This window comes from Kogia breviceps, chromosome 13, assembly GCF_026419965.1.
Source record: "Kogia breviceps isolate mKogBre1 chromosome 13, mKogBre1 haplotype 1, whole genome shotgun sequence".
NCBI classification, from domain to species: Eukaryota; Metazoa; Chordata; class Mammalia; order Artiodactyla; family Physeteridae; genus Kogia; species Kogia breviceps.
Window position 1 is genome coordinate 89,004,514 of NC_081322.1, and position 15,667 is coordinate 89,020,180.

The following is a 15,667-nucleotide window of genomic DNA, read 5'->3' on the forward strand; positions in this document are numbered from 1 at the left end:
TCCTGTCTCAAAATAAATTAACGAACTGACTGAAAAAAAGAGGGAGTCCCTCGGGGGTGACCCCCCCCGGAAGCACGTGGACTGGTGTCCCTGGGCCCCGCTTCGCACCGTCGTTGGTCACCGAGGCAGAGAGAGGCCCGCGGTTCCGCATGAGCTGTGCGGGCGGGCTCGCCATCTGCAGGCCTCCTGGCCAGCCCGTCGCACAAGGGGATCCGGGTGACGCCCATGTCTGCCCGGGCGAGGCCCGCCCTGTCCCCCCCCACCTGACCCGCCGCCCCCTCCTCCGCTGTCACCGGCGCCCCGGGCCGGCCGCGTGCGCCCCTGCTCGGCCTCCGGCCCTTCGCCCTCCGCGCCGCAGGGGTCCCGCCCGCAGTCCCCGGCCCCAGCGACGTCTCGAACCTCTTCCATGTTAAAAGGAAAAAAGAAAGAAGGGAACCCAGCATACACCGTGCTGTGAGCCCGTCAGCCGGCAGTGCCCGCTTCCCTGCAGAGGAAGCCGAGAGCGCGGCCCCCGCAGCTCCTTCCAGCCCCACGTGTCCTGCCGTCTGTCCGCTCTCCCCAGTCTCGTCTTCCTTCCTTCCCCCCCCCCGCCCCCCGGGGCACGGACATGGCTCTTGCCAGGATAAGGGTGATCTCCGTGGCGTGAAATCTGTGGATGCTTCTTGGTCCCTACCTTACATCTGATGCTGTTATCCAATCACCCAGCTCTCACCCGGTGACTTCCGTCTCACTCCATCCTCTCGCCGGCCCCTCCCCCCCCCAGGACCCACCCCAGCCCTCCCCCGCCTTGTCACTGTCGCTGGAATTCTCCAGACAGCCCGCCCTCCAGGCACTGTCTCACCTTCTCTCTCTTCAATATGTAACAGTCACTGGGTGGAAATACTTGGACGTCTCAGACACCTCTGGAAGGCCACATGGCCCAAACTGACCCACAGGTACACACCGGACCCCTGGAGATGCGGCCTCGGAGCCGGGAGCCTGGTGACCGTGCTCGGCCCCTCCCTCCTTGTCCCTCAACCAGTTCAACTCTGTCACTTCTGCGTCTGGACCCTCTGAGACCCATTATCCCCTCTGCGTGCCCACGACACCCGCTCAGCCCAGGCCTTGCTCACCTGGGCAAATCCCACCACCTGCACTTCTGGCCCTTGGTCTCCAAACCAGTGCCCACTCCGGGCCTCAGAGCAGTGTCTCCAGGACGACGGCCCCGTCACATCAGCGCCCCGTTTCAAAGATATCCCGTGGCCTCCTGCTCCCAAACGCTTTAGTGTGGCCTCACGCGGTTCCTAATCATTCAGCAGCTCCCATCCCGGCCCCACACGCACAGCCCTCCCTTATCTCCGTGTTTTCAACCCGCCCTTGATCTTCTCCTGCTCATCCTCCTCCTCCTCCTCAGCAAAGCCTTCGCTGTCCCGTCCGTCCTGGCGGACCGGCCTCCCTGACGAGCTCAAGGCTCTGCGTGCAGCGCACGCGTGGAGCCAGGCCGTGTCACGCCCGCCCCCAAAGCGGGCAGCTGCCCCTTGCGCTAAACGCAAGGTGGTCGTGAGCAAGCTGACAGCCTGCCTCGCGCCGGAGGAGAATCTCCTTCTGGATCACACAGCTTCAGTCACGCTGCAGAGTTTCCCCTCTTCGAGGATGTGTGTGTGTGTATGTGCACACGCGTGCACGTGTGCCCCGGCCAAGCTGGGCTCGGACCCTTCCCTGGTTTTGTTTACATTCTGCGGCGGCAGCTCTGTTCCCTGCAGGAGCCCAAGAAAGGGAGCCGTTGCCAACTGGCTTCAGGATGCAGCCTTATCCCTCCATCTTTAACCCTTTATCACCCTCCCTGCCCTCCACCCCCGCCCCCATTTCCCAACCTGCCACCTGACCCCAGGGAGAAAACGTATCCTCCGCCTGTGGTTCCGGTGGTTTGTTTCCACCAGGTGCCTGTCAGCCCCTTCGCTGCAAGCAAGGCGCTCACCCCAACCCATGAATGTAGCCGCAGCGCAGGAGGTACAGGACAGGCGCCACCCCTGAGACGGGCACCGCACAGCAGGTGAGACGGCCGACGGGGCGCCCCTCCCGCTGGCGACTGTGCACACGCCCCCCGAGTCCAGATTCCTTGGATTTTGGCAACTTCATTTCACTGCCAGGAAACCAGTTTTCAACTCTTCAGTATTTCTATTTCGTCCCCTACCAACTCAAACATTCAGATTTTCATACCAACTGTATTTCGTAGAAGAAAATATTCTTAATTGAAGACATGGCTATTAAAAGCGTTATAACCATTATGCTATTTTCTGTGCGACAGAGCATTAAATATACTCCTTTTTCTGTAATTAACTTTCTTGAAAAAGACTTATCTGAGTACGTAATTTGTCAATTTTAAGGTGTTGGAGCTAAATTCCTGCAGTAATATGGTTATCTTTAACAGTAGTGATTACATAACACGCATGAATAGGTTTGTGACTCTTAAACGCTGTAACCTAAGAGGATTTCGGCTCTCACATCGATCCTTTTCTTCTTTTCGGCATCAGATACTGATTCTGAGTGAATGGGATATGCCACTGACTCAGAATTTCCTGGAGGTTTCCGCGGTAGCACAAGTCCGGAGCGCCAAGGCCCAGTTCCCTGTCTGGTGAGAGCTTGACAAATTGAACTGTTGCTTTGAAAGAGAGTTTATGCAACTATAAATGCCAATATCCCGCTTTCCAAAACATTTGCAAAGCCAGTTTCCTGCACGGGGACACTGCACGGGGACACGGCGCTCCCAGCAGAGGGAACCGTGTGGCCAAGGTCACTTCGCGTCATGAAGGACAAGGAGTCCACCACAAACTGCAGTTCCCGTTTCTGCCCCACAAGCTGTTCTTGCAACTTGGGGAGGAAAGTGGCAGCCGTCTATGTGCACGAGAGTCGGGCGGAGTTTGAGTCCTGTGTGGAGAGCGGATCAGAGCCACTCGTGCGGACGCATCACTTGCTTCTGAGCAATTGGCTCTTAGGTACCTTGGCCTCTGCTCCTAAGGGATTGTTATGAGCTGGCCTTTCACGACAGGTCGGTGGATTCTACATTAAAAGCTGATGACTCATGAAGAACCTAGGGGTAAGACGGGAATAAAGACGCAGACCTACTAGAGCACGGACTTGAGGACACGGGGAGGGGGCAGGGTAAGCTGGGACAAAGTGAGAGAGTGGCATGGACATATATACACTACCAGACGTAGGGTGGATAGCTAGTGGGAAGCAGCCGCATGGAACAGGGAGATGAGCTCTGTGCTTTGTGACCACCTAGAGGGGTGGGATAGGGAGGGTGGGAGGGAGGGAGACGCAAGAGGGAAGAGATATGGGGACATATGTATATGTATAGCTGATTCACTTTGTTGTAAAGCAGAAACTAACACACCATTGTAAAGCAATTATACTCCAATAAAGATATTTTTTTTAAAAAAGAAATTAGAAGCTAAAAGGTAAAACTAACAAAAAACATTTGTTATTATATTTTAAAAAAAGCTGATGACTCATGGGGAGATTGCTCCTTAGCGCTGTTTCAGGTACTATGTCATCTTCCTGATGGTGCTCAGCACAGCCCGGTGGCAGGGGAGCAAGGCTGGTGGATGGACCGGGAGCCAGTCACCTCCCCTGACCCCTCCCACGAGAAGTGAGGTCATTGCCAACTGCAGCTGTTCCCACACACCCCTAGGGAAGCCTTGTTTCCCCAAAGAAAGACGGCATTATTATCGACTGTGTTTGTCACATCCAAACTCATTATTTCCTTGCTAATCTCCAGGACATTTTATATTTTCACTTTAGAGGGAATCTTTGGAAATGGTGCTCTCCGTTTCCCCGTATTTCATCAGAATTCCTCCCTGTGCTGGGTCTCTGGACAGCTTGGACCTCATCGCTGTAAAGGTGATGAGGGTGAAAGAGGAACACACAGAAAGGTGAATGGCTTGGATGTTTAAGTGGACTATAATACAAACGACTAAAGAGAAATATTGCTGACATTTCAAAACAATCATACTCAGCCTCAAGGATGAATGGGAAGGAAAGAGATTAAGTGGGGAAAGGAAAGGAAAAGAAAGGAAAGGAAAGGAAAGGAAAGGAAAGGAAAGGAAAGGAAAGGAAAGGAAAGGAAAGGAAAGGAAAGGAAAGGAAAGGAAGAGAAAGAAACAAAGAAAGAAAGAAAGAAAGAAAGATAGGAAGGAAGGAAGGAAGGAAGGAAGGAAGGAAGGAAGGAAGGAAGGAAGGAAGGGAGGGAGGGAGGGAGGGAAGAAAGAGGGAGGAAGGAAGAAAGGGAAAGAAAAAAAAGACAGGGTAGAACAAAAATAGAGGAAAGCACAGAACCAGCTTTTGCAATTTAAAATAAATATTACACTCCTGTGAGAATTCTCATAATTTTGTGCTTCTTTGCAGAGTTTTATTTTTTCAGTAAGTAATTACACGAATGGCTCTGGGCCCCTCCTGATTTACCATGTCGTTGATTACCTACAACCTAGAAGCTTGTAGCACTAAATTCTAAAAAGAAAGCAGAAGAATTTCAATTGAATGGACTCATTTTTGAAAACAAAAATAAAGAGAAATTGAAATGCATTTCTAGACAAAAGTGTTTTGACAATGTACATAAACGTTCTAAAGTGGAGGAAATCTCACCCAGAAAACTTTCTAAACTTTGAGGTGAACTGCTTTGGGAGACTTGGAAATCCTAAAAATATTAACTCTTATCCCTGAAAACAAAATGTTTTTCAAGAAAAGCAAAAGAAAGAAACAACGTTCTGGTGCCTTTGCAGACCAGTTAGAGCCCTCCCGTAAAGGCTGATGTATTTCAGCCTTAACTTGACTAAAACTTGAGGGTTAGAAGGCAAATTTCTCGTTTGCAATTGGACGCTGCTTCACTCCCTGAGGAGGGAAGCGGTGGATGTCAGGGAAGCCCCCGGCCTGGCTGCCCAGGCCCTGCCGCCTCAGCCGGGACCACAGGAGGGCACGCCGGAGTCTGTGCCTCAGTTTCCTTCTGCCTGAAAGACGAAGGAAAGAAAGCGAGCCTCGGACCCCCTGGAAGTCTGTGAACCAACAGGCGTGAATTCAGAATCCTCCCTCCGGCTCGGCCTCGAAGCTGAGGACAGGAGAGCCAGACAGGACGCGGAGAGTAGGGAAGTCGGAGCCCACCCGGCCCGGCGCAGGTACAGCAATTCGGGCAGCTTTCCAGACCTCAACTCTGCAAGCCCTCGCGCCCCGTATCCAATTTAGGGGATCTGGCCAGCACTTGGCAATGTAATAGAAGAGAAAATAATGTAACATATTCTATATACTGTAAACGGAACAGAGCAGAAGAGGCTGCATTTCACATAGCAAGGGTGAGGGTGGTATCATTACATTTTGGTTGTTTCAGACACACACAGTCCCAGTGTGGAGCACGTTTCCTCTGCAGGTCACGGTGAAGGTGCGAGGGGCCCGGAGAGGCGCCCGCGACCCTCTCACCACAAGAGGGCGCTCTTACCCACCAAGCAGACAGCAATCGGGCCGCGCGCGTGCAGACGTGGCCTCTCCCTGGGTTGCCATGGCAAACTGCTCCCGCAGTCTCCACGTTTGCAGGAGCCCGTCTTTCTCCCCGATGGGCCTGTGAGAACCCGCTGTCCGGGGGCTCCATGCTTCCCCGGCCCCTGACACCCACAGACCCGGGGGAGGAGGGAGCCCGATGGGAAGCCGCCCCGGGCCGAAGCCAGCACAGGAGGCCCGCCCCCGGGGCCCAGCGGTTTGTTCTCATCAGCAGGCAAAGCTCTACTCTCGTGTTTTTTCCTGTTTCATGAGAAATGCGTTTAAAGGACTCGGAGGGGGTGGAGTGGAAAGAACCGAAAGACAGTCCCTGTTTCCTTGGTGACGGCCTGAACCTGCGGCGCGGGATTGGACAGCAGCCTCGGGGCGGGGGCTCCGCGACCGCGCTGGTCAGGAAGCAAGATGAAAGGAGAGGGCGCTGAGCGCCATTCCTCCCGCTCCAGAGACAGAAAGGCCACAAAAGCAGCCCCTGGGGACCCTGGCACTGTAAAGTGGTCTCATCGAGAAGTAGATTCAGTGTTTCTATTCAGAGCCTGCTTCATCTTCACCATCTAGTACCTGCATTTTCGTCTGTCAGTCATTGAGGAAAGAAGACACCTTCATAAGGACAAAAATGCCAGAGACAAAGGAAATTGTTTAAGAAAACCACATCCAACAACTGTATCTGTGTAAGCCTAGTATTTTCTAAATCGAATTTCTCCTCATCAAATATCTGATGCCTTTTCAGTGAGTTCAGGGACTCTTTGAGATTAGAATGAGGCTAATCATCAGAAAACTACCGATTTTTTTAAATGGGCAAAAGACGTGAATAGACACTCCACCGGAGAAGATCAAGGGCTGGCAAATAAAGATGGTGTTCAAATCAACAGCAAGGTGAGATGCTACCACAGGCTTAAGAGAACAGCTAAACTTCAAAAGGCGGCCACGCCAAGTGTGGGCCAGGGTGTGGAATTCTGCCTCTGACTGGTGAGGATGTGAAACGTGCAGCCACTTTGGAAACCAACTTCAGTTTCTTAAAAAGTTAAACGTACATTTACCATTTGAAGCCCTTTTCTGCTCCTAGGTATCTACCCAGGAGAAAGTGTATGTGCCTATGTGTACATGCGTGTTCACAGCAACCTTACATGTCACAGCCAACAACTGGAAATGACCCAGTGTCCATCAAGAGGCACGGAGACAGCAGAGCTTGTAGGCCACACGACGGAATGGAAAGCTCCCCAGCGGTGAAAAGGGGTAAGTCATTGATACACCTGGCGCCCTGAAACAAGACCGATTCTCCAAGAGCAAAAAAAAAAACCAGACACAAAAAGTAAAGAGTGCATATGGGAAGATACTTCCTGGACGGAATTCTAGAAAATGCACGCTAGTCTATTGTGGCAAAAAGCCAATCAGTGGAGGATAAGGGGGAGGACTTCCAAAGGGCCACAAGGAGGTTTAGGGGGCGATGACACACCTACTGTTTTGGACATGGCGATGGTTTCGTGGGTGCACACATATGTCAAAACTGACCGAAGTATATGGGTTTACATAAGTGCAGTGGATTGTATGTCAATGACACAGCAAAAAGCTATAAAACAAAAACCCCCCTTTGCCTCTCAGGCCCCTCTTACCCCCGTCAACCATCTTATTCCCTCTAAAGATGACACTCACCTCCTTCACCGTCTCGCCTCTTACTCATCGCCACTGTGATCTGATTTCTACCCTCGCATCTCTACCGAAGCCACTCTCGCAAAGGCCACTGATTATCCGCAGAGCGTGAGACCCGCTGGCCCTCCTCCCAGCCGCTCGTCGTGGCACCCAGCCCCTTGGCCCTCTCCCGTGTTCTCCCTCAGCTGCTGGCTATTCGGTTCCCCTCCTGTCTCGGTGGCCTCTCACCTCCCTGCGTCGCCACTTGCCCACGTGCAGCTGGTCAGTCAGGGCTCTGTTCTGCCCGCTTGGCCCTTCTGCAGGGACCGCCGGGATATGCTGATGGGGCCACACCCCGACTCCACGTCCACATCCATCGCGAGGTCCCGTCAGCCCCCAAAGCCCCACGCGTCCACGTCTGAGCTCCTTCTCTTCTCCTGAGGGTCCCCCGTACACCAGCATTCGCTGTCTCGGGCAACATCACACTAGCAAGCAAATCAGAAGACTGGGGGTGCTCGGACACACCTCCCCCAGCCGTAATCAACCAGCACGTCTTGTGAACCCCCCCTCCCCCCAAAGAGCGTTCAGATTCAGTCGCCCTGCTCCAGGCCCACCGCTGCCCTTCGTCTCGGCCCTCACCCTCTCTAAGCGGCCTGCCTAGATTCCTCCACCTGCCTGAGCGATCTTTCTAGAAAGGTAAAACTAACCACCCTCTCCCGCCCCCTCTTACAAAGCTTCCTTTCCCAGCGCTTCCCATCTCTGTGGCGCTCAGACTCAGAAAATCATCTGGGAAGATTGTCAAAAAGACGGGGTCTGGGGCTTCCCTGGTGGCGCAGTGGTTGAGAATCCGCCTGCCGATGCAGGGGACACGGGTTCGTGCCCCGGTCCGGGAGGATCCCACGTGCCGCAGAGCGGCTGGGCCCGTGAGCCATGGCCGCTGCGCCTGCGCGTCCGGAGCCTGTGCTCCGCGACGGGAGAGGCCGCAGCGGTGAGAGGCCCACGTACCGGAAAAAAAAAAACAACAAAAAGACGGGGTCTAACCTCACCTCCCAGAGGTTGTGCTCCAGGAGCTCCGACGCGGGCACGGGAACCTCCACTGTAACAAGACCCTCGAGTGGGGTGGCGAGGCCGCAGGCAGGAGGACGGGGGCGTGCTTGTGGCGTCCGGTGAACGGAGGCCCGATGCTGCTCGACATCTCCCAGCACGCAGGGCGGTGCACCCACCCACCAGCGCCGAGAACTCTCCAGCCTAAGGCATCACTGCCTGGCCTCAAAGTTACGCTGAATTAATACTCTTCTTCTGTCCCCCACCTCTTTCAAACAACTCGCTGGACCGTTTTGCCGGTGATGTAATTGTGTTTAAGGGAAGGAATTTTTTTAAAACAACAGTGCCTCTTTTTTTGGTACTAATCTTTAAACTAGCCAACATGTTCCACCTGATTCTTGTTAAGCTTTCTGTAGACCAGAATAAAGTCTGCAATCGGGTTACTCTTTTGAAAAAAATAAAATGAAATAAAGCATCAGCGCCGCGGAGGCTGGGGACGCCGTCCCCTCCTCCCAGGACACGTGAGGCCCCCTGACTCCGCGGAGCGTCGTCCCCGGGGAAGACCCTCAACGAGACCCCCGGCTGGTCGCTGTCGCCACCCTCCGTGCTCGTCAAAGCCCCCGCCACCGTCTTTCCAAAGCCCGGGTCCTGGCAGCTTCAGCCGGGCGTGGGACCTGCAGCTGCCCAAACAAGAGCTTTGGCTTGGAATGTGATTCCCGAGGGGGTGACGCGGAGGGCGCGGTGGCCAGGATACCACGGGGCGCCTGCGGCCCAGCGGGGCAGGGGCAGTGGTGGCGCTGGGTGACTCTCCCTGCCTGTGACTTTGCCCGCAGCCGGTCTCCTTCTGTCCCGCTCGCTTTCTAGACCCCTTTGTCGGCTCTGTGAGCTGCTTACCGCCCCTCCAATCAATTCTCTTTTTTATAAGGTTACTCAGAATTCGTTTCTACCGTTTGTAGCCGAGAGTCTCACCGGTAGAGCCCTTGTTACTCAATGGGTCTGGCACTAAAAAGAACTCAATAAATATGTGCTCCATAAATGTCATTGCTAAGAAGGAACGTGAAAAGAATGCACGGTAACATGAAACCAGGGAAATCTGGACGTTCCAGTCCGCCAGCAAGGCGGCCGTCACCCTTTCAGCGGACGTCGTAGCATCGCGGATGGGGCATGACGGTTATTGCCCAAAAATACAGTTGGCCTCTGTACGACCACACTGGCTTTTCAGAGCAAGCGGAAGATGAATTAGATTATAGCCTCATCCCAAAGCTAAGGAAGTATTTTCCAAAACAGAGACAGAAAGAAGGAAATGACCCTGCAAAGGGATGGGTGATGGGGTGAACACACGCCCCTCCGGGGTTAAATCCAACAAGCCCACACGTGTGCACATGAAATAAGCAGGAAGAATGACTGGGCGCTGTGTAAAACTAATCATTTAACTGAAAACAACAAAGAAGAATATTAAATAGAGTGGGGCTTGATGGTAGAGATACAGTGAAGCCTGAAGCAAAGGCCCAATAAAAAGTGTGCCGTGCAAGTCTCCTCATCGGGATAAATTCTCTCCTTCAGTTTGTCAGGAGCTGAGTTCAGTCTCCTAATCATAAGAAAGAGTCACATCTAGGGGCTTCCCTGGTGGCGCAGTGGTTGAGGGTCCGCCTGCCAGTGCAGGGGACGCGGGTTCGTGCCCCAGTCCGGGAAGATCCCACGTGCCGCGGAGCGGCTGGGCCCGTGAGCCACAACTACCGAGCCTGCGCGTCCGGAGCCTGTGCTCCGCAACAAGAGAGGCCGCGACAGTGAGAGGCCCGCGCACCGCGATGAAGAGTGGCCCCCGCTCGCCGCAACTGGAGAAAGCGCTCGCCCAGAAACGAAGACCCAACACGGCCAAAAATAAATAAATAAATAATTTTTTTGAAGAGTCACATCTAGAAGATTCTAAACATTATGCACGTGTGCAAGCACACAAAGAGGCAAAGGTCTTTCTTCAGAACAATGACGCTCAAACATGTTTCATGGGAGATAAGTACAGAAACGGACAGTAAAGGGAGGAGAAACTGTTCAGAAGATTGAATGTAGATATTTTACACCTGTTAAATTAGTAAGAGAAAACGTTGCCTTGCATTTTGTAGGTCTTTCAAAATTTCACTGAAATTGAGAATAGAAAATACCCGATTCTTCACCCCAGACAGCTTGAGAAGCAAAGAAACCATATAAAATAATGGGCTGATTGACGGTAGTAATAGTTTGTAGAAAATCGGTCAGATCGGTATTTCACTTCTGATAGAACAATCTTCAGGGGGAAAAGCGTCGAATGAAAGTACTAAGATGGGGCAAAGCTTGATGTGGTGGAGTGAACTCTTTGTTTGATATCCTGTTACTCTTCCCCCGGTGTTTCCCTACCAGGAAAATGAAGAACCTTCCAGAAGGCTGGGCCAAAAGCCAGAGAACGTGCGGCCTGGGACCTACTTCCACGAAGAGAGGCGGCAGGGGCTAATCGAGGAGCATCCCACCCCTCTGCCCCTAGCAGCGCTGCCCCCCGGGGTCCAGAGTCCTCCGTCCTGGACGCGGGGCCCGGGGGGGTGGGGGGTCTCCCTTGGGGAGAGAGCAGTGTATTTTGCACGTGGAAGAGAAGAGAAGCAATTCCTTGTGACAAGGAGGGAAGAGGATGGTGGATGGTCTTATTTGTTTCACATTTGCTGTCTGTCCCTCCCGGACCTGCACCTCGGGGGAACGGCCCCCAGCCCTGATGTCGGGCGCTGGGCCTTGGCGTGTGCCCGGCGGGGCCGCCACCAAGCTTCACCACAGTTCTTTCCTCTGCCCTAAGCACCGTCCCTGCCGGGCTTCTCCGCTGGCCCCAGGCCCCTCGAAGGGAGACCCTGAGGAGGGGGCAGGCTGGCCTGCGGCGGATGTGACGCAGACGCCGACACCGAGCTGTAGGGACCCCCCCCCCCCCCAGCACGACCACACTCAGCAGACGCTCTCGCCACAGGAACAAAGCTCTAATCCTCCTGGCGGTTTGCAATCGTGCTCACACCGAACTTGGATAAATCCAGGGCAGCGCGGCGTGATCCACCTCAGCTGGTGTGCGCTGCAGCGGGGAGGGAAACGGAGGCTTGGTCTGCAGGGAGGCGGCAGCGGCTGTCAGGGGAAAGGGGCGCCATGGCTGCGGTCACACAGTGAGGGCGGGGGCACAGGGTGTCTCCTGCGGGGACTCAGGTTTGAACATCGGTGAAGCACAGCCCGGCAAGTCAGAGGACAGAGCCCACGACCCAGCGTCAGGTGCACAGAAAGGAAAACCTAAGCCGCCTGCTCTGCGGCTGACGGTGGTAGAACTGGACAGAACGGAGCCGACGCAGAACTGGGTCGTGAGCTGTGAGGGAGGGTCCGCGGGCAGCCACTCCTGGGTCCCGGGAGCCGCTGCAGCGCCTTTGATTCCTAAGTGGGAGCGAGCTGGACTTCCGAACCGGATGGCACCTCCGGGGGCCTTCAACATGGCCGGGGCAGGGCAGGGTCTCTCTCCACCAGAGCACGCACCGTGGCTCCGATGTCAGGACCCACGCCAGACGAATCCTCCCAGCCCCCAGCTATGTGACCTCAAGCCTTTGTCTTAGGTAGGGGACCAAGAACCGGGAAATGGTTCAGCCGTCTTCTTGGAAAGTGTCCCCCTCCAGAGTAGGACATATGGCCCACCTCAAGGGACCTCGGTCAAGATGTTTCCATTTGCCCGACACACAGGCCAAGCTGCAGGCTTCTCAGGAGCTCCGCCCATGGGACCAGGGACCGCCCAGATCCTGTGGGTCTCCACCTACTTCCGTGCAGACATTTCAGGTCAGAGGAAGAGGCCCAGCTTAGGGACGGAAGGGTGATCGGAGCCCCGTTCCCTCAGGAGCACCCATGACTTCCATGAGGCCCGGGAACACGGGGAGAATGTGCGGGAAGGAGCCGGGGACCGTCTGGTCTCGTCACAGATTACACGCTCACAGTTAGAGAAACTCCGGTCTCTAGGGCCCACATCTTCTGAGAAGGGCCACATCCAGAGCTCCAAAAACATCACATACAAGTCAAAGATGCTCTGCTGACTCTCACGCCACCCCTTCCAGGCCCACCTTCGCTCACGTGCCTTCTGCTAACGCCCTGGGACTCAGCACCAGCTGGGAGGGCCATGGCCACAGCTTTGCAGAACTTGGGATTTCTGTTTTACCAGGATATGCAGGGGGCCTTGGAACTAAGCTCAGCGTTTTACAAACACACAGACTGTTACCTATCGCTGGGAACAAGTTGTAATTGTGTTAAAATCAACATCAACATTTTATCTCATTAAGACTAGCCGCTTGGGAAGCAGAGAAAGCAGAGACCGTCCGACGTGTCGCTGAGTGCCAGGTCTCTCCGCAAACACCACGTCTCTCTACGTGGCCAGCTCTCCGTGACTCCCGCCTTGCCCTCGATTTCCACTTTCTCCCCTCCCAAATCTGACCTTATTAGAGGCCCGCCATGGAGACAGTCCCAAACAAGTGAAGGCGGAAAGACAGGGGGGCACCGTTCCATTTCTACAACTGGAATATACTTATTCCTCTGTTGCCAGTTACCCAGTATATGACCAGTTCATGAGAGTGACACGGCAGCGGCCACTGGGAGAGAGGGCAATGCGATTGCTTGGTAAAGGTGAGGGCCAGCCGCCATCACCCAGAAGGGGTTCCACCACCTGCAGTGAAGACAGAGGGCAGAGTCGGATCGGTTTTCCTGAGGACACTCGCCAAGGTGTGACACACCAGAGCAGTGTCACAGCCGCTCCAACGACCCGCAGTTCCACCGTCCTCCCCGCAGACCACGCTGGGACCATGTCCAACGGGAGGGTGAAAAAAGAGCAAACGGCTGCCACTCTAAGGACACGGTTTACTCCTGGACGGTCTCCCCGGGGGGGGGGGTGGTCGGGCTGGTCAGAAGGTCAAGGCTGACCTTTCCTTTGACTGCTGGCTCCTCTTCGGTACCCGCAGGAAAACATTCAATAATAATGTGTGCTCCTACGGTGAGGAAGAAGGTGGTCCGGTCCATGAGGGAAGCACCTTCGAGCGGAGGGAAACTCGGGGGCTTCTCGGGAGCTCTTCCAGCAGTCGGGTGCACGTGAGGGGTCCCTCAAGGCTCTGTCGTCTGTCCTGATCACAGAGAAGGGCTGGGGGCAAGGGGCTCCTGGAGTGATGAAAGGGCCCTGCAAGGCGGGAAGCCTGGGGTCAGCGTCCAGGGTCTGCTGTTAACCGTGGCTTTGGCCACTCAACTCCAAGCTCAGGTTAACAGAGACGTGGGAAGACAGGGGTTCTCCCCCGGGACTCTGACCCGGACTCCGACGTGTATTAACACCCTGGTCTGTTAGGGACTGCTGGGCCTCCCTTGAAATTCAGTTACCTAATTTGTCAATGGGATTTTGGAAGAACCGCTTACCTGCTGGAGGCAGGGAGTCCCAGTTAATGTATTGGAACCTTGTGGCTTCAGACTCTTAGGGTCTAATCCTGTCCATCCCCCTAACCAGCTGGAGGCGACTGGGCTCCGTTTGGTTCAGGAAAATGTGTGGCTTTGCACCTCATTTGCCTTGGACAAGTTTCAACATCACTGAAAGCTGCTTCCCCGGGTTTTTGTATCGGGAAATGAAATTTCCCTGCATCTCCTTCTATTCCCCTCCCCCCCCCCAAACACCGTGAACATGGCGCTCTCCTGGGACCTGTGTTTCCAAGGTTTCTCCTGCACAAATGATGGTGAGGAAGGAAATAAAACAGCCTGGGTTTTAAATTGCTGGTGTGTGTGATGTATTTAGATAACTGTATGGGGCAGGGCGGTTAGTGTGGGAAGTAAAGTTTTAGACAGAGATTCCCAACTCTGGCACCGGTTACAATCACCTGGGATTCTGAATCACTGGGCGTTGTCTCTTGTTTTGTTCTGTTTTGTTCTGTTTTGTTTCTAATTACCCAGAGGCAGCCAGAGTTGAACACAGATCACCCGCCCATGACACAGAACAGCCATTAACTCAGCTGGGAAGGAAAAAGATAGTTTAATGGCACTGCCACTTAAAAGTCATTTTAATGACTCAAAAAAAAAAAAATCCCTCCGTGTTATTGCCAGGAGTATTTAAGAATATAATACCTTTCTTTTTTTTTTTTCTTGAATCTTTTTTCATGAAAATTAGAGGAGTATAACAATCTAATCTCCTGGCTCGATTTATTTTTGCAAAACAAAAACAAATCCCAAAGCTACGGAACAAGGTGATGTTCGTTTTTCCACGGTGCTATTTTAAATAAAGAGGCCTCACAGGCCTGCTGCAGCATTTTCATGCGTGGTGTTAATCTCCTAATTTCCCGGGCCAACACAGAGGGTGCCCAGGTGGCCTCACCCGGGAGGGGTCGAGGCGCCCATGCCCCGTCCTTCCCAACTCCTCTCCTCCGCTCCTTTCACCCTCACTCACGCCTCGATCCAGCCCTGATCTTGACGACGCCCCCCCCACCCCCCCGCAACCCCAGACGCCCTCCTGGTGCCCCGCGCGCCCAGCCCCCTCTGCGCGCTCTGGGGCGCAGCTCCAGCCGGCCGGTCCCGGCGCGCGCGGCCCCAGTCCCGGCACGTCCCGGCCCGGGACTCACTGCGGGCCGCGCGTCTCCATAGCCGGCTGTCACAACACACCAGCAGTGCTTGGCGACGCCCTGCTGCTCCCGGGCGCTGCTCCAGCATCCTTTGTTCTCACTTACCGTTCTATCAACAGCTGCCGGTTCATGTGGGCATTTACTGCTGGTCCTCGCTGTATAACTTTCTTGCTCTTTTTAGATTCCTTCCCCCAAGAAAGCTCCTTGAGCTTTTGGACCTTTGGTCTTGCCTCGCAATTAGTAATTACTGGGGAACACCCCCAGGGGTTTGCATTTTCAAAAGCTGCATGCCTTTGTGATACTGAGAATTCTGCTAAATGTGTAGTGTGCTAATACCTCATCGGGCTAAATGGAATAGAAGTCACTTTCTGCTTGTTATCCAATCAATCACATCATCCATGCTTTCAGGTGCTTTCATGAATCCTGGCCACAGGAGGGTGAGGAGGGGCTTGAGCAGATCCGACAGCGGGGAGGCTCCGAGTGGACCCACGTTCACGCAGGGGCGAAGCTTCTGGTGGCAGCAAACACATCTGAGGTTCCTCCCTTTTGCACTTAATTTGTTTACTCCGGCTGGGAAGAGTGAGTGGTTACCCTCAGATGGAGGCTTCCTGTTACCCCACAAACCTTGTGCAGGGGACTCCAAGGGGCAGAGCGCCTGATCTAACAACTCAGAGAAAAACAGAACCGTTTGCAAGGGGATTTCTTTATCGACGATAAATCCACAAGCCCCCTTCCCTCCATCCTTAAAGCCTGTGAGACTGGCCGTGTAGCAGCAGTTAGGAGCAGACTGGCCAAGGCCGAATCTTCGCGCCCACGCTTACTGCTGTGTGACAGCGGGCAAGGTGGGCAGCCTCTCTGGG